Source organism: Oryctolagus cuniculus, chromosome 12 (genome assembly GCF_051225735.1).
Source record: "Oryctolagus cuniculus isolate XC-2025 breed Fujian yellow rabbit chromosome 12, ASM5122573v1, whole genome shotgun sequence".
NCBI lineage: Eukaryota > Metazoa > Chordata > Mammalia > Lagomorpha > Leporidae > Oryctolagus > Oryctolagus cuniculus.
The window spans coordinates 116,030,359-116,055,803 of NC_142878.1; the positions used below are offsets into that span (position 1 = coordinate 116,030,359).

The 25,445-nt window shown below is 38.9% G+C and overlaps 1 pseudogene; it reads right to left on the reverse strand.

Moving 5' to 3' along the window:
* Positions 1-1,113: 1,113 nt before the first annotated feature.
* Positions 1,114-24,519, reverse strand: LOC127486009 (E3 ubiquitin-protein ligase TRIM13-like; annotated as a pseudogene).
* Positions 24,520-25,445: the final 926 nt, after the last annotated feature.

The following is a 25,445-nucleotide window of genomic DNA, read 5'->3' on the forward strand; positions in this document are numbered from 1 at the left end:
GGTATAACAACTATGGACTAAAAGAGTGTCCTAAAACACCTTCATGCAGTTCAGCAACTAAGTCATTTCTGGAATGAACAATGTGGATAACTAGGTTAGGATAGTGCTTCTGTTAGGACTCAAGTCAAAGTCACAAGGTATGTAGTAACAATTTACACATTTTATGAGGAAAGATCGACGCTGAAACAGGGACTGTTTAAAAATCACATACTGAGATATAGCCAACATATTCAGATGGGCAGATTTGGATGAAATGAAAACTTCAGTGGAAACAAAACTGAAAGTCATAATCCTGGGGATGCCACTTAGTTTTACCAATGTAAAGAGAAGAATTATTATTTCAAGGTACAACACACATTGATAGGCTAAAATGAGAAACTATAAGCAATTCAAATACCAAAATGTTCCATACTGAATCACAAAAATGGGATTTTCAGATTAATCCAACTTGTATTGTCTCATAGAATTTAAGAAGTTGTTCTGGTTCTGTGGATCTTCAATTGCTCTTCACACAGAATATTTTCTTCTTCTTAGAAACAATGTCTCCTGAATGGCTCTGTAATCAGCATGAAAGTGTAGGAAATGGCTTTTCAGAGTGGCTGGGCAAACATGCTTCCGAAGTGATTCATTGTATCATTTTATAATATCTGCAGCTTTACACATGGAACTTCAGGATTTCTTTTTTTTTTTTTTTTGTTCACTCTCAAGTCTATGGACTTCAGTTCCTAAGGCATCAATGATATTTTTTCTAAGTTTAAGTGCATAGGTCTCTAGTTCTAGTGTTTCATATCTTCAATTTCATATATCACTTAGTCAAAAATCTTGTCCTTCCAAATAAAGTCTTGTAACAACTCAGCCATCAAAATGTACCTCTGCATTAAATCTTATTTATCTAACCTGACATCTGTGGCTTTGATGTCATGAACTGCCCTTACAGATCGATCTTTCTCCAGGAGTTCAGTACGCCGTTGTACTTGCTCTGGCTGTCAGGATTGCTATAGAGGCCTTCTGTGTTAGTGTGGATAAGGATTGGTGAGACCACAGCTAATAAGGTGCACCCACCCAAAGAACATAGGCTGACAGTGAATTGCCTGCATATTCATCAAATAAAGATCATTTTAGGGATGCAGTGGGACTGAAGAAAATGAGAAAGTCAAGCAGAAAGACTACTACAAATAACTGATAAAAGTGCCAGGGAATCTTGCTAATGAATGTGACAGTGCCCTGAAGCAAAGAAAGTATCCACATCTACTAATTTGATGTTCTCACACTAACTGGTCAATGTTCTTCATCAAAGTGCTTCTGGGAAAATTAAGAGGCAGGTAAAGGGATTTCCTTGATGACCTTGATTTTCTCCCAGAATGCCTACATATGTTGCAGAAACATCATGGGTTCTGCCAAGTCTTTGAAAGCCTCAGCCATGTTAAAGGCCAATCATTGTTCCTGTAAGGTGGTGTTGAGTTGGTTAACCGCTGGGTCATAAGCTTGCAGAACTGCAAATTTCATGATCTCAAAGTCAGATAGGATTTCATTATCCTTCATTATTCTTTTGATCCAATGTTTGTTTCAACTTCTCAAAAAATTTCTTAATTTTATCTTTTTTTTCTTAATTTCATCTTAATCTTTAGTCAGTAACTGTTGAGTATTTTCTCTTGCTGGTTTCCAGGTATCCAAGTGAGAAAGAGCATCTCCCCTACACGTTGTCTCAAAGCTCTGGAAGAGGAAATCAAAGGCATTCCTTTCCTGAGCATAGGCATCTTCAATAGATCAGAAGACATACTTGGTGTGGTCAGCAGGAATAGCACAGATCCCACAAATCAGCTGCATATCAGTCAGGCAGAAAACAATGAGGGACTGCCCCAAGAGTCCTTTGTACACGGGCATCTTGGGAGAAATCTTGATCTTGTTCTACTTTTCCACAATACCCATCAGGGAATAATTAACCTGCAACCTGCTAACTCCAGTAGCTGACATTTTCTTATGGCAGGAGGGACACTTGAATGATGATAGTCTCCACAATAAATTCTGCACAGTTCCCTCTATGAGACCTTTCAGGCTTTTTGGCAGAAGTTATGTGAGCAAGGCAAAACTTGAGGATCATCAAACAGATTGCAACAAATTGGGCACATGAGATCTTCAAGCACTACATCACATTCAGGGAGTCTTCTGTAAGTCAGAGGGCACCAAAGACAATGGTGTTTCTAGGGAAGAAATGCTATCTTCTGGTTGAGTAAGAAGTATGAGCAGTTAGTCAGCAGCTCCATCCAGCTCTACCAGAAGGAGTGCCTCTGGCATCATGAGGGATATGCCACACCCCCTCCAGCCATGGGGGCCACGTGATATGTGCCAGGAATGGCTGCAAGATGGATTCATGGCCCCACATTACTTCTTTATCATTTTTCAAAAGGGAACATTCCTCAGTCATTAGATGAGTCAGTGCTGTAAGAAAAGAACATGTTTTAAATTGGTTGGCTAAATGAAGATGTTTTCCCTGTTTCTTCCAGTATGACATATCCTACAGATACTAAACTCTAGACTCTTTTAGACAAAACAAAATGTAATTAAAATGTCAGTAGTTATAAGATCTATTTTTTGATTTACATCCTTATTTCACTGTTTGTCAAACATTTTTCTTCAAGCTCATTTTCTCCAAACCCTTGTATAAAATAAAACCCAATGTCCAGTTCTCATTGATCGTGCAGATAATATCAACTGATTCAAACAAAGAGAGCTCTCAGAACCGTAATAGCTTAACCTCACCACACCTGCACTGCATGCAGTTCCTGAGGAACTATCAAAGTCTTCAAACATCATTGCTTGGAAACTAGTGGTTTAGATGAAATGTTTTAATCTATGTTTACTTTGCATAGTGTGATTGGTCTCCCGTTACTGATATGCCCATGTAGGAGCCATGAAGTTCAAGTTCTTGAATGATTTTCTTTGATAAAGAACATTAGAAAGTAGAAAATGTTAATGAAAATTCTTTTTTCTAATCGGATCGGTGGCTCTAGCGGCACAAATATTTTCAGCAGAGGGACAGTATTTTAAAATAAAAAGCTTAATGGAAAATCTAACATGTAAAACATATTAAGCCATTTTACATGTAAAATCATGATTTAAAATGTTAATATTCATGAGTGACCCAACCACTAATTAAGTGCAATGTAAGACATTTGCAGGTTGAAAATTACCAAACATTATATTTGCATCAGATGTTATGGTAAGTACTAAAGTTACATACTGGTGAACAAAATTAACATAACCCCACCCATATCAATCTGACAGTCCAAAAGAGAAAAACTTAAATAACCAAAGAAAAACCTATAAATCTTATGAAAAGTCAATATGTTAGACTCAACATTAAATTTATTTCTACATTTTAATGATCTAACATTAAAAATCCAAGTATAAATAAATAAGTAAAAATTATTTCTTAAAAAGTCAGCCCCTGGTATTCTCTAAGACCATTTTTCATTTAAACGAAGATGACAAAAGAAGTGTTATTCTTGAATTTATAGTAAATTCATTTACCTTAACAACAGACATTAATATGATAGTCAATGTGTTAAAAGCATTTCAATGGATACTTTCATTAGTTTCAAAAATAATTTCATAGAAAATGAATGTCAGCAAATATTTTGAACATTTTTGATAAAATGAAAATAAATGCCCCTAAACAATTTTTTTAAAGATTATTTATTTATTTATTTATTTGACAGGTAGAGTTACAGACAGGGAGAGAGAGAAAGCTTTTCCTTCCAATGGTTCACTCACCAAATGGCCTCCATGGCCAGAGCTATGCCAATCCAAAGCCAGGAGCTAGGTCCTTCTTCCTGGTTTCATGTGGGTGCAGGGGCCCAAGCACTTGGGCCATCCTCCACTGCCTTCCTGGGCCACAGCAGAGAGCTGGACTGGAAGAGGAGCAACCAGGACTAGAACTTGGTGCCCATATGGGGTGCTGGTGCTGTAGGCAGAGGATTAACCTAGTGCACCACCATGCCACCCCACCCCTAAACAATTTAAAATATTGTCAATATAGTGTAAGTTTTTCTCTTAAAGAGGTACAGGGAAGACATTTTATTTCATCCTGAAGTGACAGGTAATCTCTTAGTGTTAAACTCTTACAGTAAAAATGATGCTTGTGTTCACATACATGCACTCTTGTACATATAAATGTCATGCATTTCTTCCAAAACTATGCATAGTATACATAAGTACATAAAAATAATAAATGTTATAAATATTCATTACTTATACATCCATTTTTTTAAAGTTTTTGTTTAATTGGTGACTCTCAATTTTCTTTTATTTTAAAGATTTATTTCTTTATTTGAAAGAGTTACTCAGAGAGAGATGGAGAGGCAGAGAGAGAGAGAGGTCTTCCATACACTGGTTCACTCCCAATTGGCCACAATGGCCGGAACTGTGCTTATCTGAAACCAGGAGCCAGAAGCTTCTTTCAGGTCTCCCACATGGGCACAGGGGCCCAAAGACTTGGACCATCTTCTACTGCTTTCCCAGGCCATAGCAGAGAGCTGGATTGGAAATGGAGCAGCCAGGACTCAAACCAGTGCCCAAATGGGATGCCAGCACTGCAGACAGCAGCTTTACCCACTACATCACAGCACTGGCCCCACATATACATCATTTCTATAAAGCATTTTTTTTCCCCAGAAAACAACTATTTCGTCTTTTGTATCAACATGTGGTACTTGTAAAACTTAGGGAGTATAATCCAATATTTCAAAACATGTATAAGTAGATCAATCAAGTAATTAGTGTTTCCATTTCCTTATAGTTTTTTTCTAAGCTCATCAGCTCCTCCCCTCTAATTGTTCATATAGTATATAATGCAATATTGTGATCTATAGTTTCTTTGCTGTACTGGGAAAGCTAAGAACTGATTATTCTTATATAAATAGATTTTCATAACTATTACCTGATGTCATCTGCCCCTCTTCCCTCATCTTTATTTTAATTAAAATTATTTTAGAATTAAAATATTTTAATTTTAAAATTGGTTATCTTCTATAATGACTCCAATTCTAACTTTCTCACAAGCATACTAGTATTTTAAAGCTGAATATCATATGATTATTTTGTATATGAAAAATATAAAAACACCATTGCCTCCGCCTTGCAGTGCTGGTACACTGGGTTCTAGTCTCAGTTGGGGCACTGGATTCTGTCCCAGTTGCCCCTCTTCCAGGCCAGCTCTCTGCTGTGGCCAGGGAGTGCAGTGAGGGATGGCCCAAGTCCTTGGGCCCTGCACCCCATGGGAGACCAGGATAAGTACCTGGCTCCTGCCATTGGATGAGCACGGTGCGCCGGCTGCAGCGTGCCAGCTTCGGCCGACATTGGAGGGTGAACCAACGGCAAAGGAAGACCTTTCTCTCTGTCTCTCTCTCTCTCTCACTGTCCACTCTGCCTGTCAAAATAGATAAATAAATAAATAAATAAATAAATACCATTGGTACTCCAAGATGTGCAATAAGTATTGTCATTCTGACTGCATTTTTAAATATAAAGACATGTAAACATGTAATTTCTTTATTTTCTACTGTGAGGCACACAAGTATGCCTCTATTTTTACTCATCTTATCCTAGAAGAAATAGATAAATTCTTGGACACTTACAACATACTTAAATTGAGCCATGAAAATGTAGAAAACCTAAACAGACACATAACAAAGACAGAAATTGAATTAGTAATGAAGACCCTCACAACAAAGAAAAGCCCTGGACTGGATAGATTCACTGCTGAATTCTACCAAATACCTAAAGAACTAACCAATTCTTCTGAAATTTTTTAATAAATTGAAAGGGAAAGAATCCTCCCAAATTCTTTCTATGAAACCAGCATCACCTTAATTGTTAAAGCTGAAAAAGATGTAACAGAAAAAGAGAATTACAGACAAATTTCCCTGATGAACATAGACACAAAAATTTTCAACAAAATTCTGGCCAATTGAATCCAACAACACAACAAAAAGATCATTCACCTGAACCAAATGTGATTCATTCCTGGTATGCAGGGATGGTTCAACATTTGCAAATCAATGTGATACATCACATCAACAAATTGAAGAACAAAAACCATATGCTTATTTCATTAGATGCAGAGAAAGCATTTGACAAAATACAACACCCTTTCATGATGAAAAATCTAAGCGAATTGGGTTTAGAGGAACATTCTTCAACACAATCGAGGCAATTCATAACAAACCAATGACCAACTCATACTGAATGGGGAAAAGTTGGAAGCACTCCCACTAAGATCCGGTACCAGTCAGGGATGCCCACTCTCACCATTGCTATTCAATATAGTACTGGAAGTTTTAGCCAGAGTCATAAGGCAAGAAAAGAAATCAAACAATTCAGGAAAGAGGATGTCAAACTATCCCTATTTGCAGATGACATGATTCTATATATAGAGGACCCAACAGAATCCACTAAGAGGTTACTGGAACTCATAGAAGAGTTTGATAAAGTAGCAAGATATAAAATCAATACACAAAAACCAACAGCCTGTGTATACACAGACAATGCCATGGCTGAGAAAGAACTTCTAAGGTCAATCCCATTCACAATAGCTACAAAAAAGTTAAATACCTTGGAATAAACTTAACAAAGGATGTCAAAGATCTCTACAATGAAAATTACAAAACATTAAATAAAGAAATAAGACACAAAAAATGGACAAATTTTCCATGTTCATGGATTGGAAGAATCAATACATCAAAATGTCCATTCTTCAGAGAGTAATTTACAAAGTCAATGTGATACCAATCAAAATATCAATGTCACTCTTCTTAGATCTAGAAAAAATGATGCTTAAATTCATATGGATCCACAGGAGACTTTGAATAGCTAAAACAATCTTATACAACAAAAACAAAGTTGGAGACATCACAATACCATACTTTAAGACATCATACAAGACAATTATAATCTAAACAGCCTGGTACTGGTACAAAAACAGATGGACAGATCAGTGTAACAGACTAGAAACACCAGAAATCAATCCAAACATTACAGCCAACTTATATTTGACCAAGGAGCTAACCAATCCCTGGAGGAAGGGCAGCCTCTTCAACAAATGCTGCTGGGAAAACTGGATTTCCACATGCAGAAGTATGAGACAAGACCCCTACCTTACACCTTACACAAAAATCCACTCAACATGGATTAAAGATATAAATCTATGATCTGATTTCATCAAATTATTAGAGAACATTGGGGAAACCCTGCAAGACATTGGCCAGGCAGAGTTCTTGGAAAAGACCCTGGAGGCACAGGCAGTCAAAACCAAAATTAGCAAACAGGATTACTTCAAATTGACAAGTTTCTGTATGGCAAAAAGAAACAGTCAAGAAAAAGAAGAGGCAACCAACAGAATGGGAGAAATTATTCACAAATTATTCAACTGATAAAGGATTAATAACCAGAATCTAAGAGATCAAGAAACTCCACAACAACAAAACAATCAACCCAGTTAAGAGATGGGCCAAGGACTTAAACAGACATTTTTCAAAAGAGGAAATCCAAATGACCAACAGACACATGAAAAAAGGTTCAGGATCATTAGCTATCATGGAAGTGCAAATCAAAACCACAATGAGGCTTCACCTCACTCTGTTTAGAATGGCTTTCATACAGAAATAAACAAACAATAAATGATGGTGAGGATTTGGGGGAAAAGGTACACTAATTCACTGTTGGTGGGAATGCAAACTGGTAAAATCACTATAGAAGACAGTTTGAAGATAGTTCAGAAATCTGAATATAGTCCTATCATATGACCCAGCCATCCCATTCCTTAGAATTTACCCAAGGGAAATGAAATTAGCCATCAAAAGAGTTATCTGCACTTTCATGTTTATTGCACCTCAATTCACAATAGCTAATATATGGAATTAACAACCTAGTCACCCATCAATGGAAGATGGGTCATTTGCAACAAAATGGATGAATCTGGAAAAATCATACTTAGTGAAATAAGGCAGTCCCAAAGGGACAAATATCATATGTTCTCCCTATTCTGTGACAACTAACAGAGCACCTAAAAGGAAACCTGTAGAAGTAAAATTGATACGATGAGAAGCAAAGACTTGAACAGCCCTTGTCTTGAATGTCAAGGAACAACTTATTATCTCATTTTTTTCTACATAATACCATTGGTTGTACTCTTTACTTAAAATAGAATTAATCATAGGTGTATTAATTCAATGGAAAATATGTCCCAGTAAAAAATAAGGGTGGAAATAAGAGAGATACAAGCTGTACAGTTTGGAGCACATTCCCACAGACTTACCTAAGGGTAAGCCTAAAAACGTGCCATGAGACTCTCAATCTCATTAAGCTGGATGGCTTCAATGCCACCTTATGTATTACAGTGATTATATTAAGTGCATAATTGATCATATAGATAGGGTTAAGTGTCAAAGGGATCAAATAAATAAGACCAAGTGTCTGGTAATAACAATAGATAGAATTAAAAAGCAGAGATATTCCAACATGGGAAGCAGACTGCACAGTGGACTCATAGTATGAGAAATGCCCTAAACAGCACTCTGACCTCAGAATCAGCCCTTAAGGCATTCAGATCTTCCTAAAAAGCCCATGAGAGCATTTCAGGTATGGAGAGCCAAGACATTGTGGCAAAAAATGTTCTACATGAAGGATCTGTGTGAGTGAGATCCCATTGGAAAGAAGGGGCCATCAAAGAAGGATGTACTTTTCTCTGAAGAGAGGAGAGAACTTCCACTTTGCTTATGGCCCTGTCTAAATATTGCTGGGGTTTGTGGACTCAAAAGACTTCCATAGACTTCGCAGCTCATGTCAAGAGATTCAGGTGATCATTGACACCATAAATAAGAGTTAATTGTTCAATCAACAACTGGAGTCCTGTGCACTTACTCCCCATGTAGGACCTCTGTCTTGAATGAGTTGTACTATGATAATTAATTGCAAAACTTGTTTTCAAACAGTACTGTATACTGTGTGCATGTGTGTACAAATTGTTTAAATCTGTACTTAGTACAGAGTTGGTCTTTTATATATAAAGTTAATTAATAATGAATCTTAATGAAGAATGGGATGGGAGAGGGAGTAGCCAGTGGGCTTGGAGGGCAGAAATGGGGAGGAAGAACCACTATATTCTTAAAGCTGTACTATGAAATTTGTATTCATTAAATAAAAGCTTTCTTTTAAAAAAGAGACTATTGGAACTCCCAGATGTGCTTGATAAAGTAGCAGGATATAAAATCAACACACAAAAATTATCTTCCTTTGCAAATGCAGACAATACCACAGCTGAGAAAGAACTTGTAAGATCAATCCCAATAGCTGCAAAGACAGGCAAAGACAGGTGGCAACATATCAAAAGTCACTGCACAGGTGGCTGAGATGACAACTCCACCATCACAAACACAAAACCCACCACCTAAACCCATTGGCACTTGGGGACCAACCTGATCAGAGCAACTCAGGAATACCTGGTTTACAGGTGGCTCAGCCTTGGTAGACCCTGGAAAGGTGCAGCCTGTAGACCCTCAGATAGAATGATCCTGACAAAAGAGGGAATAGACAATTCAGCACAACATGCAGAAACGCTTGCAATTTGGTTAGCAGTAGAAAAAACAATCCAAGAAGGACACAAACACATTTACATTTGCAATAATTCACAGTGCTCATACAATGCAGTCACAATTTCGCCTAGTAAATGGAAAAAAAATAATTGGCAAATCTGTGGTAAAGATATATGGTCCAATGAGACATGTGCTAAGATATCTGAGTCCAAATAAACTTAAAATAATGATTTAACAAACTTAAAATAATGATTACTCATGTAGATGCCAGTACTAATAAACCCCATCATGAAGCACAATACAATGAGGTGGTAGACAGATTTAGATCAAATAGCAACTATTAGCTAAAAAAAAAAAAAACCTAATAATTGGTAAATTAACATACCTAAATTGAAAATCACTAAACAAAATTGAGAATATAAAGTAAAAATACACTAAAATTAAAGAAAAATCCAAATGGAAAATAGTTAATACTGATCCATTAGAGATAACAAAAGAAACTCTTCAATTACATCAATGGCTAGGACATATAGGAACACATGCAATGTACAAATGGGTTCCTGATTGAAACCTACCCATTACGTGGCAACAGTGTAAGAATGCTATTAAAATGTGTACAGATTGTCCAAATATATCACCAAGATTTGTACACAGAGAACCACCATTAAATTATAAAATTAGAACATTTAGCTGTTTACTACAAATAGACTTTATAGATCCATTACTCAAGCTCCAAAAGAAATATGCATGTACAATAGTAGACACTGAAACAGGACTGGAAATTGCTAGAGAATGCAAACACCCAAACCAGGACAACACTATTAGTATTTACGGACATGGATTTCACTCTTGGGAGTCCCAATAGTGATTGAAAGTGATCAAGGATCCCACTTTATGGGATATAAAAGATGGGCAGAAAATTTTGACATCATATTGAACTGGGGCTGGTGCTGTGCCGCCGTGGGTTAACATCTTGGCCTGAAGCACTGGCATCCCATATGAGTGCCAGTTTCTAGTCCTGACTGCTCAACTTCCTATCCAGCTCTCTGCTATGGCCTGGACAAATAGTACAAGATGGCCCAAGTCCTTGGGCCTCCACACCTGCATGGGAGACCTGGAGGAAGCTCCTGGCTCCTGGCTTCAGATTGGTGCAGCTCCGGTCATTGAGGCCAATTGAGGAGTGAACCGAGTGCAAGACCCCTCTCTCTCTCTCTCTCTCTCTCTCTCTTTCTCTCTCTGCCTCTCCTTTCTCTGTGTAATTCTGACTTTCAAATAAATCAATCAATAAAAAATAATATGGAACTACCATATGGCATATAATCCACATGCTAGTGGTAACATAGAAAGGTTTAACAGATGAATTAAACTTGAAATACTTCAAGACAATAATAATAAAAAAATTGCAAAATGCCCTAGACATTGCAGTTTTTGAATTAAACTCCAGAACAAGAATAAACACAGAACACCCACATAAAGCATAACACAAAATGCCAATGATTTATTAGAAGTAACACCACAACAAAATTCAAAACACAAAGTCAAACCTTATAAGTTAATTTAAAAAAACATTTAAGGATCAAATGTTACCCTCACAAGAAATTATAGCTAACAGACCAGGAAACACATACTGGACTACAAGCAATAAAGAACAATTAAAACTCCCAAGGAGAGATGAGTTAATATTTTTTGTAAACTCAGGTCAATACTCTTATACTGGGGCTAGCACTGTGGTGCAGCAAGTTAATGCCCTGGCCTGAGGTGCCAGCAAGCCATATGGGCACCATTTGAGACCCAGCTGCTCCACTTCTGATCCAGGTCACTGCTGTGGCCTGGGAAGGCAGTGGAAGATGGCTCAAGTCCTTGGGCCCCTGCACCCATGTGGGAGACCCAGAGGAAGCTCCTGGCTCTTGGCTTCAGATCGGCACAGCTCCAGCCATTTTGGCCAACCAACGGATGGAAGACCTCTCTCTCTTTCTCTGCCTCTCCTCTCTCTGTGTAACTCTGACTTTCAAATAAATGAATAAATCTTTAAAAAAAAAAAAAAAAAACTTGTGCTTATCTGAAGTAGGATCATGCCAGCAAATAGCCAACCCAACCTGGATCCATCAACAATACAGGCCATCACTACCTTCATAAAACCATTACTGCCCTTGGATGGATTTATGACAACCAACTACTAGACATCCTGGTGAGTATCCTGCACAAGAGTCCAACCTCAGAGTTTGAGCCCAACATCTTCAACATTTACACTGACACAGACATTAAATTTAACACTCAATAACACTGATCTACCCTGATGATGGGATGCCAATCTGCCTGTGCAACCCCATGAAATCAACTTCAAGGTTCTTCCAAACATACTTCCTACAATATATACAACCTGTTTAACCTTTACTGTGGTTGTCCTGTCTTGACATTAACATTTTATGAACAGTCAGTGAACAGCAGTGACTGGTAGAGAAAGCTCATCTCCAACTACACCTTCTGTTTGATCAAAACCTTAAAAGAATAAAATTCAATGGATATTAATAATTGGACTATAATCAGTACAAACCCATATACATATATGGTAGAACTGCAGAGCCCAGATGGAATTATACAAAGATTCCATTAATCACCTTTTACACTGGATCAATTCCCAATTGGATACACAACCCAGGAATGTGAATAAAGAGCCCAGGAGTGTATGGAAACAGATGAAAATTATGAAGATTTCATTTTGATTGATGATGAGACAGATGGCATTGGTATAAATCAAGAATAGTTCATCAAAAATATAATAACCTATATCAATGACTTACTTCCACAATTAAATATTCATCATCTCACCATTGTATACCAATTATTGGGATGACCAATTAGAAGACATCTTGACAAACTTTACTACTGCTCCTGAGACAGAAACAGAATAGTATGAGATGCCTCATCATTTCCTATATTATCCTTCAATTTCTTCAAATTTCAATCTCAAGCCTCCCCCCCCCCATATTTCACCACCAACCCTGCTACTCCAATCTACAATCATACTGACAATCTGGAAACATCTTGATGAAAATATTACCAAAGTGACCGGGCACTTTGATCATAAATAGCTTGCCAAAAACATCTCTTATAACATTAATAACTTTTATGCCAAATATGCCTTCTGTTTTATGTAAGTCAGTATGTTTATACAGAACAATGCAAAGAATACTGCAAAGCAAATAGAAGATATAGTGTCTGGCAAGCAGAGTTTTGGCCAGTGAACAATTTGGCAAAGCTTTGACAAGATGCAGCAGATCCACTCAGCCATCACTTGGAATAAGCCATTGTTGCCCAAGAGGATGGAAAGCAGTTGTGAGGCTTGATTTTTATCCCCTCTCTGGGGTAGGTGGGCAGTGATTGTGATCTAGGGCATCCTCAATCACAGGCCCATCCTTTTTGGGTGTCACCAACCAGAAGTTGGTTTTGGGTGTGGCCAATGGTGTGATAGAAGCCTTCTGAGTGAGACCAATTGTGATACGGTAAAGTGGGTGAAGTAAAGTAGTGGCCAGCTGGTTGGCTGCTTCTTTATGATGTAATGTTCTTCTGTCCTTATCGTGCTGACAAGCTGTGTCTGTTTCTGGCAGAAGATCTGGACAGTTCCTCATGCTTAGTAGCATTAGCTAAAGTAACTCGATCTTGGTTTGATTTTTCTCTTTCTTTTTGGGCTAGTGGTGCTCTGTAACTCTTTTGGGACTCCTGCAGGATTCCCTACAATGTGCCAGCAGGAGTTGTTTATTTTGAAATTGGAGATATAGATTCAATGGGGATCCTTGAGAAGACAAAGTGGGAAAGCCACACTCAATTGTTGCTGACTTCCCTTTGTCAACTCAATTCCTCTGTCTGAATTAATGTTATACCTCCCACATAGTGATTAGCACTTGTAATTTCAAGCCGCTTATCAATGACCTGAGTACTAATGCATATTTTGTGTTAAATCTACAAAAATGTATATAATGTAGCTGCTGTGGTACACATAAAAAGAGTGATAATCAGAGTGGAATTGACTGAGGATCTTACAAGAATTAAGATCCAAGTCAATCTTGTAATAATCATTAATGAAAATATATACATTCATGCATCTCATGTCTGATTAGGTTTAGTCCTATATTAATTCATTTAATATTCTTTAGAAACAGATAAGATAAATACCACTTTCCTCTTCACCATCCACAGAAAGCCTACTCCCTGAGTTAATCATTCTATTAAGTTTAATTTTCTCAAGCATTTTTAGCCATGTCTACATATAGAATGCATAACAAAGATGAGAATTCTCATTTTATGCATACTTGATTTTGGAATATTAGTGTATAAAGTGTTACATGAATTCAAATAATTCAATGTACATGTTTTAAAATGATCTGAAATACAAATTTTTAATTACTTATGGAGATATTATGTTCACTTAATTATCATGTAACTTTTCCATTCAGAGTGTACAATTGAGTGGTTTTAACAGATATATGGAATCATGATGGCTGTCAATTAAGAACACATTTACCACTTCAGCTACAAACTCAGTACCCTATAACTGTTCCTTAATGATGGCTTCATCCCTCCAACCCGAACTAAACACAAATCTAGTTAGTTTTTTTCATAGAATTTTGTACTGTGAACATCCCATTTGATGGATGCAGGTTTCCAAGAGTTCTCATGCCCAATGTGGAGCCCATCCACAAGTTGGGCCTGGGGCCCACCTCACAATTGCACTCACAGTGCACAGGAACAGCAACAGGCCCATGGAAAGGAGGAGAAGTAGAGATGATTTCTCACATCCAAGGTATCCAGTCAACTGGCAGAAAGGAAAACTTCCCATTCTTGGCTTCACACAATTGGACTGCAGTTTACTGACAATGATTCAGGAGAGGAGAGGGAAAGAGAAAATCTAAATTCAAATATCACTGAATTTCCATGCTGTTACTTAATCTTAGCAGATTTAAAAAAAAGATTTATTTATTTTGAGAGGTAAAGTTACAGAGAGTCAGAGGCAGAGAGAGAGAGAGAGAGAGAGAAAGTCTTCCATCCATTTTTTTCTCATTCACTCTCCAGATGGCTGCAATTACCAGACATGCACTGATCCAAAGCCAGAAGGCAGGAGCTTCTTTCAAGTCTCCCAAGAGGGTTCAGGGGCCCAAAGGCTTGGGCCATCCTCTACTGCTCCCCCAGACCATAGCAGAGAGCTGGATCAGAAGTGGAGCTTTACCCACTATGCCACAGCACCAGCCTCAATCTTAGTAGATTTTAGCAGTTATGTTTTCATTCATGGCTGTTTTTGAGACCATTTAAAGAGCATTTAGAGGGTTGGATTTCTGTTTATATTTAAGGAATTTTCACCAATTTAAGAATAATGTAGGTCTATATAACTACTTGCTGTCCTATAAGAAATCTTTATAAAGATCTTTCAATTGTAATGAATTGTAATGAACAAGTAATTCATGAATTACTTGTAATTGTCATACAGTAATGACACATTAACTCTGACAATTAACATCATCAATCAATTGTCAATATCCTGAGAGTCACATTGTTATTGACATCCTTTGGAGGCTTTGAGGAAGCCAAAGTGTCATATGTGTTGTTATACTTTTCTAGAGGCCAGAGTCTGGTGTAGCAGGTAAAGCTGCCGCCTGTGGTGCTGGCAACCCATGTGGGTGCCAGTTCAAGTCCTGGCTGCTCCACTTCCAATCCAACTCTCTGCTATGGCCTGGGAAAGCAGTGGAAGGTGGCCCAGGTCCTTGGACCCCTGCACCCATGTGGGAGACCTGGAGGAAGCTCCTGTCTCCTGGCTTTGGATCGGCACAACTCCGGCCATTGCAGACAGTTGTGGAGTGAACCAGCAGATGGAAGATCTCTCTATCTCTCTGCCTCCCCTTCTCTCTCTGTGTAGCTCTGACTTTCAAATAAATAAATACATTTTTAGAAAAAAATTCTGTACTAGTCACCCCAAGTTCATTGAATTAGTAAAATTCATTCACCTATTTAAAACACCTTTGACAATAATTTTGAAAACCTTAGATGATACATGAAATTTCAAGGAATTGAAAATTCATTGATAATGAAGTATGAACTTAATTTAATAGGTAATGAAAAGATAAATGAGAGAATGTGCCAAAATTTTAGTTGCATCAATAGATTATGCCTTTTTGGATTGTTTCTTTCCTATGTGTTCTATAATCCTAATGGCTAATTTAGAGCAACAAGTTAAAATTTGCAAGGTCTTTAAGAAAACATCTCTCATGTAGACTAGTCTATGTTGATGTAAGGCATGATTTCTAGAAATCATGTATTAGGAATCATGTATTCTAATGTTTAATTTTCAGGAACAATGAATGGTGGATGCCATATATATGTGTAACTGCAGATTTTATTACCATTTTTCTACTTCTCATCACAGTTAATTGTTCCCTAATTTCATCATATCAGATATTATATTGATTTTACCTGTACAAAACACTTAGACATCCCATACTTGTTTGTGTATGTGTATACAAGTGTAAGTGTCTGTGTGTGTATGTGTGTTCATGCAGGTGCCATATAAGACAGCGATTGTATTGAAAATGCTGTGAGGAGCCCTACTCCTAACTTCAAATATTCAGTCCTCCTTAGAACTGCCCACCTCTGAGGCAGAGCAGTGGGTCCCTTTTCATTGTTCTGGGCTGAACTGTTTGTCCTCAAAATTCATATCTTGAAACACTAATCCCAGGGGCCAGCATCATGGCACAGGTTAATCCTCTGCCTGTGGCACCGGCATCCCATATGGGCACCAGTTCTAGTCCCACCTGCTCCTCTTCTGATCCCGCTCTCAGCTATGGCCTGGGATAGCAGTGGAGGATGGTCAAGTCCTTGGGCCCCTGCACCTGCATGGAACACCAGGAAGAAGTACCTGGCTCTTGGCTTCAGATCGGCGCATCTCTGGTTATTAAAAAAAGAAAAGAAACACTAATCGCAAATTAAACTATTTACCAATAAAACAATTAAATAGGTAGTTGAGTTTTTTTTTCCCCCCTCTCATTCTGGTGTGTTGAACTGATTTTGTCTCTTTGCTGCAAAAGGGAATTGGAAAGTTTTATTAAAAGCTGTGAGATGTTTTTATACTCTTTCAAAATATGGAAATGCATATTAGTCATATTTAATGTGAAAGAGTTCTGAAGTACAATGTAGTAAGCAGAAATTGGTAGGATCTTTAAGTCAAAATGGAAAATGATCTACTAATTCGAATCATATATTACTAAGTGTGATTTACCCTATCAGAGGAAACCTCCATGGTGTCTCTCACTGTTTCCTTCAGAGAAGTAGTCATTATTCAAAGATGTAGAAATACACATATTGCTAATAAGTTTCAAATGCCTGATTAAGGAATGGGAGAATTAATTTCTTGGTAGCTGTCAAATCACTGGACCGAAAACTCAGAAATAATTGACCTCTTCAAACCAAACCAAGAGATGCTGTAAACACTCAAAGGGCAAGCTCTGAGACCTGGGGCCCTTTGTGTCACTTCTTAGGAGCAGGTGCCAGGGTGTGCTCAGCCATCCCTGTCCCCACACACCAGTGGGTCTGTAACAGTAAGTCCTTTCTCAAACGTGTGATATTTGCAGCATGATGTGTGTGTGTGATTAGAGCCAACTGCGGTTGATTGGTTGCAAACTAAAAGGCTAGAGCTCAAGAGCAGCATGCAGGAGAGCAGTGGGCATGTGGAGTGTTGTCATCACAGAGAAGGGGCTGTGCTGGTGGGATCTGCTGCCATCTGGAAGAAGTCAGTACACTGTAATTACCGCTTAGCCAGTGACAGTCTGTTGCATCCAGAGCCGAAAACTTGCCCAGATGTGATTTTTATAATAAAGGTGATATGCCAAATAACTTTTTAAAAAAAGATTTATTTATTCAAAAGTCAGAGTAACACAGAGGAGAGGCAGAGAGAGAGGTCTTCCATCTGATGGTTCACTTCCCAATTGGCCGTAACGGCCGGAGCTGTGCCAATCAGAAGCCAAGAGCCAGGAGCTTCTTCTGTGTCTCACTTGTGGGTGCAAGGGCCCAAGAACTTGAGCCATCTTCTACTGCTTTCCCAGGCCATAGCAGAGAGCTGAATCAAAAGTGGAGCAACTGGGTCTTAAAGTGGCTCACATAAATGATGCTGGCACTTCAGGCCTGGGCGTTGACCTGCTACCTGATATTAAAATAGTGCACTCAGAGAATTTCATCATGACAGCCTCCATTTTGGACTACCCCTTCAGCACTGTAAGTTTCTACAGCACCAACAGCAGTGTGGGCCATGAAGGATTCTTGCTGGGAGAGATAAGAGGGAACTTTCAGCATCAGTGAGTCATGCATTAGAAAGAAAGAATTTCTGCAAATAATTTAAATCCATAGCCATCAGCTTTGTTCAAAACTTCATTTTCTGTAACTGTGAAAATGAAATTAAGGGAGAGATTTGAGACAGAATTCTTAAAGATATGTGAAAGAAGGTTACTGAGTGGTACATAACTTGGCAAACCTGCAGGTTTTATATAAGGAAGAGATCACCCATAAACAGCTCACTCACACCACCAGAGTGCCCAATCTTGGCTTCCTTCTCTTCAGCTTCACCTCCACTATCAGCAATTTTATTCCTGTTTTAGAATTTAGGCTCTCTTTAGTTCAATTTGAAGGTATAATCAGAGGATATCACTACTCCCAATCTAGGTAATACTAGCAAGCAAAAACACAGTGTCTTCAGTGTCAAACACTGTTCAGTATTATGCCAAACTTATTAAAGAACATGATACAGGAATTTTTACAATGATGGAATAATAAAAATCATTAGAGCAATTTATCAGGTTTATAGTGCACACAAAAAGAAAGTGCTGTCAGTGTGTCAAATGTAGAGCACAGCGTGCAAATTGTTGAGTATTATCAGGGAGAAGTGAAAAAATTAAGACAAATCATGCTGGGTAAAAGTATATGGGAACAAGATTTCAGCAGGCAATGTTAAGCAGGGAAGCACCACATAGAAGTATGCAATCATTGTTTATTCAATGGATGCCCTAGTCTGGGTTCACAGCTGGGAGGTAGAAATACACTTGGAGATGCAGAGGTCCCTTATCCTCTTCATGATGACTTTTACCCAACCAAGACAGTATTCTCAGTCATTCTCACATGGAAGCAAGTGTCTTTTTGCCTTTATCTCAGCTGTGGGCTCTTTCAATTATTCTTCCTCCACTGCTGGACTTAAGTATCCTGCAAGTGGAGCAGATTTTCTTCCCCAGAAGAGCAGCTAGGGACAACAGTGGGGAATCAGGTGTCAATGATTGTAAAAATTTAATCGACCCTACAGAGCCCTCTAGTGGTGAATAGTCACATTCAACTGATTCATGACCCATTATTATATCCCAATGAGGACCCCAGCAACACTCAGACCTCCCAGAGTTAATTCAACCAAAGAGGCTCTCCAGTTAGCACACCTTCTCTCGCTTGTTATTGAGAGAGGCACTTGAGGACTTAATCTAGGAGAGCTTCCATGTCAGATGCTTTGACCCTCAAGAGGAGAGTTCTTGCACACAGTAATCATAAGCCTCTCTCCCTGGTCCATGTCCTTGGATGCAATGTGCAAGCTTCATGACACAGAAAAATTAACAAAAAGAAAGAAAGAAAAAAAAGAAAAAGAACAAAGAAAAGAAAAAGAAATAAAGAGAAAGAAGAAAGAAAAAAGAGAGAAAAAGAGAAAGAAAGGAAGAAAGAATGAAAGAAAGAAGAAAGAAAAAGAGAGAAAAAGACAGAGGAAGGAAGGAAGGAAGGAAGGAAGGAAGGAAGGAAGGAAGGAAGGAAGGAAGGAAGGAAGGAAGGGAGGAAGGAAGGAAAAAATTGTGTTGTGATACAACTCATGGGTTTACCATAAATTTAGATGAAGTGGGGGCCGGTGCTGTGCCACAGTCATTAAGCCTCTGCCTGTGGCACTGGTATCCCATACAGGTACCAGTTCATGTCTCGGCTGCTCCATTTCCAATCCAGCTCTGTGCTAATGACCTGGGAAAGCAGTGGATGGTGGCCCAAGTGCTTGGACCCCTGCACCCATGTGAGAGACCCAGAAAATTCTCCTGGCTCCTGGCTTTGGATTGGCTCAGCTCTGGCCATTGTGGCCATTGGGGAGTGAACCAGCAAAGGGAAGACCTCTCTGTCTCTCTCCTGTCTGTCAAATAAGTAAGTAAATATTTAAAAAAAAATAGATAAAGTGAAATTTTTCTGTGTAATTTCTGTTCTATAAAGTAAATCAGAAATTAGAGACTAAGCATAATTGGTTTTCCAATGTTTTGTAAATCAAAAATTTACCTCTTGTAGATTCATGCAGTAAAATTTACTTTTTCAAAGAGGGACAATTTTAACAAGAGCCTTCAAAGTATTTTCTATGATGAGCCAAATTCACTGTTGTCAGAAAAAAAAATTTAAATTTTAGGAAGGCCTAATAGAATGAATCAGATGTGCCTTCTATTCACATGACTTTGTGAGATTAAGAGAGAGTGCTTTGTTTCAACCTTTTTTTTTTTTTGACAGGCAGAGTTAGACAGAGAGAGATGGAGAGAAAGGTCTTCCTTCCATTGGTTCACCCCCCAAATGGCTGCTACGGCCGGCGTTGCACCAATCCAAAACAAGGAGTCAGTTGCTTCCTCCTTGTTTCCCATGTGGGTGCAGGGCCCAAGCACTTGGGCCATCCTCCACTGCCTTCCTGGGCCACAGCAGAGAGCTGGACTGAAAGAGAAGCAACCAGGACAGAACCAGCGCCCCAACCAGGACTAGAACCCAGAGTGCCAGTGCCACAGGTGGAGGATTAGCCTAGTGAGCCATGGCGCCAGCCTGTTTCAACCTTTTTCTACTAGGCTGATGAATATTGTCACTTGAAATGTTTTCATTTAAAACTGAATTCTAATTACCAATAATCAACCATTCAAATTAGTACATGATAATAGACATTAATTACTTTTCTTTTAGTATATCATAGTGACAAAACTGCAGTAGTAGCACATTTATAGTTTGTTCTGGTGTCCTTATTAAAATTTTTTTTCTTGAAACTGTTCTGCTTTCCTAGTTTCTTTTTTAAAAAATTATTGATTTACTTACCTGAAAGTCAGACTTTTCAGAAGAGAGAGAGGGAGAAGGAGACAGAGGGAGACAGGGAGAGTACAAAGTACTGTTTGAAGATTACTTTTACAGTTAATTCTCATAGTACAACACATTAAGGACAGAGGTCCTACATGGGGAGCAAGTGCACAGTGACTCCTGTTGTTGATTTAACAATTGACACTCTTATTTATGGTGTCAGTAATCACCCGAGGCTCTTGTCATGAGCTGCCAAGGCTATGGAAGTCTCTTGAGTTCACAAACTCTGACCTTATTTAGACAAGGCCATAATCAAAGTGGAAGTTCTCTCTTCCCTTCAGAGAAAGGTACCTACTTCTTTGATGGCCCGTTCTTTCCATCAGGATCTCACTCACAGAGATCTTTCATTTAGGTCATTTTTTGCCACAGTCTCTTGGTTTTCCATGCCTGAGAAACTCTCATGGGCTTTTTAGCCAGATCTGAATGCCTTAAGGGCTGATTCTGAGGCCAGAGTGCTGTTTAGGGCATTTGTCATTCTATGAGTCTGCTGTGTATCCTATTTTCCATGTTGGATCATTCTCTGCTTTTTAATTCTATCAATTATTATTAGCAGGCACTGATCTTTTTAATGTAATCCCTTTGACATTTAATGCTATATTTATGATCAATTATGAACTTAAACTGATCACTTTAACTAGTAAGATGGCATTGGTAAATGTCAACTTAATGGGATTTGGAGTCCCATGACCTATGGCAAGAGAACAAATTTTTCAAATGCTGTTTAATTAAAAGCATATCCATGGGGTCTTGTATATTTTTTCTTATTTAATCTTTGAAGTACACCTCTACTTATGGATTGAATTCTTAATTCTGTGTGAGGAGAAATGTAGGTCAAATTTTTCATAATAAAACAAAATTGCCTTGCAAAATATAACATGGCAAGAATTTGCATTCATGTGTACTTATTTTCAAAGCTCAGAATCCTAAACATGTACATCTTTAGGGGTGCATATCAGATGCAAATTTTATCTGGAATATCACCTTCTAGCTTATTCACACTATTGTTCTATATGACTCATTTGTAGTACTGCAAGAGGATTCCCCCTCTATTGGACCCATTTGCAATAACACCAACCTCTTATTCATATTTTCCAGTTCACTGTAGTTATTCATTTAATCATACATTAAAAAAGACTCTAAAATCTCATTCACCATGTCTTCTGGTTAAGGATGTAAACTTGGTAACTCCAAACATTTGCAGATCCTGTGACTGCATCTGACAGAGCATATGACTAGTGTATTTATACTGGTCTAACTAAACTCATCTTTACAAAATTACTTAATATGTGTATCTGTCTATATCTAAAAGTTATACAATTTTTTGTTCATGAGTACTTCATGTCATCATGCATGGATTGAGTGTTTTCACATATTCACATCACCATTCCCTTTTCATGTGGAATGGATAATATGACATAATGTCTCTACTGATGCCATAAGAGTTATACATAGGGGCTGGCACTGTGGCATGTGCTGGCATGCAGCACAAAGAACTGAGTTTCCTGAAACAGAGAGTGGGAATGTGGGGACAAGGACGCAAAGAATGGAGCCAAGACAAATCCTGATCAAGGCTCGTTTATTCAACAAGTCCAGTAGTATTTAAACATGACCAGTCATACACAAGAAGCCACACAAAAGATTTACATATCCAAAAGACTTTTGGTGTTACAAAGGGTTCCCAATAAGGTTCTTCTGCTTAACAGATCACAAAATGTTATCAATCATTGATTACAAGGGTATAATAAAACACCTAGGTGATAAATGCAGGTTTCAGGTGTGACTGATTATCTACACCATCTCTTGTGAGAAGTTTAGCAGTGAGATATGGTTCTTCCTGCCTCTTCCTGGAATCTCCTTAGCCTTTTGTCTGTGCCAGGATGTCTCCATCCATATGTTTAAGTGTAAACAAAAGGGGCAACTGCCTGTGGCTGCCCACATTTCCCCCTTTTATATTTTTTGAGGCATTGTTCCTGTCTTAGGTTGCCCATGTCTCTTCTTGTCCTTACCCGTCATTGGACACCCAAGACATCCTCTGAGGCTCCTGTCTTAGGTTGGTACAAGGAGACCAAGTCTTACCCATCATTGGAATTCAATGCCATCCTTTTTGGCTTGGGGGTGAAGCTGTGAATGCAACTTTAAAATCTCAGACCAAATGGCACCAAATGACACAGAGAGGCCTCAGAATATACAGGGGAGGCACAGAAGAAAAAGCAGGAGCAGCAATAAAGGACCCAGCAACGTCAAAACCAGGGGGTCCATTGAGATCCACCAAAAGAAAAGGGATTAGTTAGAAACATATGCTGAAGTTCAACTTTTAGCTGCTGTACCAGATATTTTATGTAAGGAACATTATTTGAGATAGTAAAGCAGCAACCTCCAGGAATCAAGTCACAGCTTATACGATCTTTCAGTAGTAAGTAGTCAATGGCAGCCCGGATGAGCAACACACCTGTCCGGACCTGATCAAGTTCTGTTAGGCAGAAAGTTAGGTATGAGCTTATGTGTGTGTGACAAAGGCCTCCGGAGAAGACTTCTATGTCCAGCATCTGCATCTACATCTGAAAGCTATCCCGATAATGCTTCAAGGGCAGCCCAGTGTTCGCATCCTGCCCTGCCCCCTTCTACCTGATAACCTGCCAGGCAGAGATCCCTGCCCCTTCTGCCTGACAAATCTTCCACAATCTCCCAGGTGCAGCCCAGTATCTGCATTTCAAACACCATGCTCTGGATCCCCATTCTCTAGGGGGTCCTGCTCACCCTTCCTCTAAACTCAGGATGGTGCCAGCTAGACTTCCTCTTGTCTGATACCTTCAAGGGAAAACTCAGATAGGAGCTTCTTAGTATTTACAGCCATAAAATCCTTTGTTTCAGGAGGAGATGTGTGAAGACAAAGACCCATCTCCTTAAAAACCCTGGGCCTCAACTGGACTGTGCACTCAGCCTCTCTGCTGAGCCACCCGCCTGGTCTGGCCAGGTGTAATCTCTCCTCTCATCATGTAACCTCACTCCCCCCCCCCCCTGACCCAGTCTCTCAGGCTCTGTCTGGAGGGGTGCCCATCCATCCTTAAGGATGTCCCTTCCCTAATAAACCTTGTTATTTTACCTCCCACTACTCTCTGTCTCACGCCTGAATTCTTTCTTGCGCAAAGACAAGAACCCTGCAATTTCTCCAGTAACAGTTCCTCAGCAATATTGGCTAAGGCAGCAGCAGTCGTGTTCACAGTTTTCGTAACAATACATGCTAGTTCTCTTAATCCGTGTTTGCATAAGCAAGCCCAGCAGCTCCTGCCATGGAGGCAGCAAGGAAAAAAGTTTCCCAATCCCCGGGAACATGGAAATTATCAGTACATCCTTCATAAATCATACGCGTATATCTTCTTTTGTACAGATTCTTATCAGCAGGTTTGAGGAGGGGTGCAACCCATCCAAGGGAGCATTTACCCCTATCATGAGGAGCTAGAGAGCTATATGCATAATAACCACCCAGAAAAACCCATCCTTTAGGAGCTTCGCTCCCATTGAATCGAGAAAGCTGAGTTTTGTTTAATTGCCAAGGCACATAGTATAACCTTTTGGTCGAATTGCTAATTTTTAGAGAAGTAGGATTTATGCCGGTAATTTTTGTAAACTCCTTTTTAGTAGAAGGAACTCCCAGGATATTGTTAGTTAACAGGTCTGTAGGAGAATCGGCTGTATTTACACAAAAGGATGACGTATTAGCTGAGGCAGCTAAATGTAGCCAGAAATTGCTACTTTCGACAGAGAAGGAGGAATTGACCATAAGAGTTACTTTAACAGTTTTAACCAATACATCAACGAGGCCTTTTTTCCAGAATTGACAAAGGTATACCCCGGAGTCTGACAATGTGACCAGTTTTAATATGCTAAAATCAGTATTCTCCCTTTTTGATTGATCAGTCACATTAAGCCATTGATTCTCAACTATATCCCTCCCAATATGGAACAAGGTTTGATTGTTCCTTACCCATTGTACAAACCCTGCTGTTTTAATTCCATTATCATAAGTACATGAACAATTTAGAACTACCGGTGAACCAACAGAGGTGGTAACATAAGTTTGGCTTGATGTAAGCCGGAGAGCCAGGATCCCGATCAGCAATGTTATCATGATGATCAAGGGGCTGCTTCGTGACATTGTTTGCTGTACCAGTCGCTCAGGTAACCACCGCACTTCATTGTCTTTCTTTAAGAATATAGAAACATGTCCATGTCCCCATATTAAAACAGGGTCAGGTCCATACCACTGAGCAGTTACAGGGTCTTTCCATTTCACATAGACTTGTTGTCTTTCGGTTTCAGGATGCCAGTGACGATCAGCTGCAAATTTCCCCTGATTATCCAGTATTAAAAAATTTAAGATGAAGAGAGCATGTGATAGCCATTTTTGCGGGGAATGTGCTATGGCCCCATATTCCCCCTTTTTTATTTTTTGTAAATGATTTTTTTTTTTTAATGTGGCATGTGCATGTTCCACAATACCTTGTCCCTGGGGATTATAAGGAATCCTGGTGATATGAGAGATGTGGAAGTTAGTACAGAAGTGCTTAAAAGAGTTGGAAGTATACGCTGGGCCATTATCAGTCTTTATTTGTATAGGGCTTCCTAAAACAGCAAAGGCCTGAAGCCAATGAGAGATGACATGTTTGGCAGCCTCACCTGATTGCGGGGTGGCAAAAACAAAACCTG